The 1,131-nt window shown below is 40.0% G+C and overlaps 1 non-coding gene across 1 annotated transcript; it reads right to left on the bottom strand.

Moving 5' to 3' along the window:
- Positions 1–787: 787 nt before the first annotated feature.
- LOC116126393 lies at positions 788–894 on the bottom strand. Its single transcript, XR_004127474.1, has one exon. It is a non-coding gene; the product is annotated as a small nucleolar RNA R71 (small nucleolar RNA).
- Between the last annotated feature and the right edge of the window lie 237 nt (positions 895–1,131).

Consider the following 1,131-nt stretch of genomic DNA (forward strand, 5'->3'; position numbering starts at 1 on the left):
AAACAGTAGAAAACTTAGTGCTTAGCAACCAATCCTCGTGGGAACGATACTCACTCATCACTTTATTACTTTGTACGACTAGTGCACTTGCTATTTTTGCATGTTGTAGTAACAACGCATCAAGTTTTTGGCGCCGCTGCCGGGGATTGAGTTTGTGTTAACATTAAAATTTTCTTGTGTTAGCTAGATTGGAGTGTTATTTTTACTTTATTGTTGTTTGTTTAAATTTCTTTAATCTTTTAGGTTGGTGTGATCTCATTCTTTCTATTTTTCTGTGTAGTTTATGCGAAGAGCAAGATGTCAGCCAGTGGTTCCTGTTGATCCTGAGATTGAAAGAACCACTAAAAGACTAAGCAGAGAGAGAAGAGTACGAGAAGCCAGAGTTGAACCAGAAGTCATAGTAGTAGAGATGGCGGAGAATAGAACACTGAGGGAATTCTCAGTCCCCACAGTTGAAGGCTGTGGGTCAAGTATTACTAGACTAGCGGTACAGGCCAACAACTTCGAGATAAAGCTGGCAATCATTCAGATGATCCAGCAGTCGGTTCAGTTTAAGGGTGATTTGAAGGAAGATTTAAATCTACACATTACAAATTTTTTGGAGATTTGTGATACGTTCAAGTCAAACGGAGTGTCAGATGATGCAATCAGATTGAAACTATTCCCATTTTCATTAAAGGATAAAGCTAAGGGATGGTTACTGGCACTACCATCAGGAACAATCACCACATGGAATGATTTAGCACAGAAGTTCCTAACTAAATTCTTTCCTCCAGCCAAGTCGGCAATGTTGAGAAATGATATCACGTCATTCATTTAGGAAGAGTCAGAATCATTGTATGAGGCTTGGGAGAGATACAAAGAATTATTTAGAAGGTGTCCACATCATGGGTTGCCAGTTTGGATGCAAGTCCAAACATTTTACAATGGATTAACGGTGAATGTGCAAACTATGGTAGATGCAGCCTCGAGAGGAGCACTACAGAATTAGACTCTGGAAGAAGCTCATGAGTTGCTTGAGGTTCTGGCAAGCAACAATTATCAAAGACCTAATGAGAGGGTGCAACCGAAGAAATCTATGGGTCTTCATGAAGTTGATGCTTATACAGCCATTTCAGCCCAACTGACAGT

This window comes from Pistacia vera, unplaced genomic scaffold (assembly GCF_008641045.1).
Source record: "Pistacia vera cultivar Batoury unplaced genomic scaffold, PisVer_v2 Contig104, whole genome shotgun sequence".
In the NCBI taxonomy this organism is placed as follows: domain Eukaryota; kingdom Viridiplantae; phylum Streptophyta; class Magnoliopsida; order Sapindales; family Anacardiaceae; genus Pistacia; species Pistacia vera.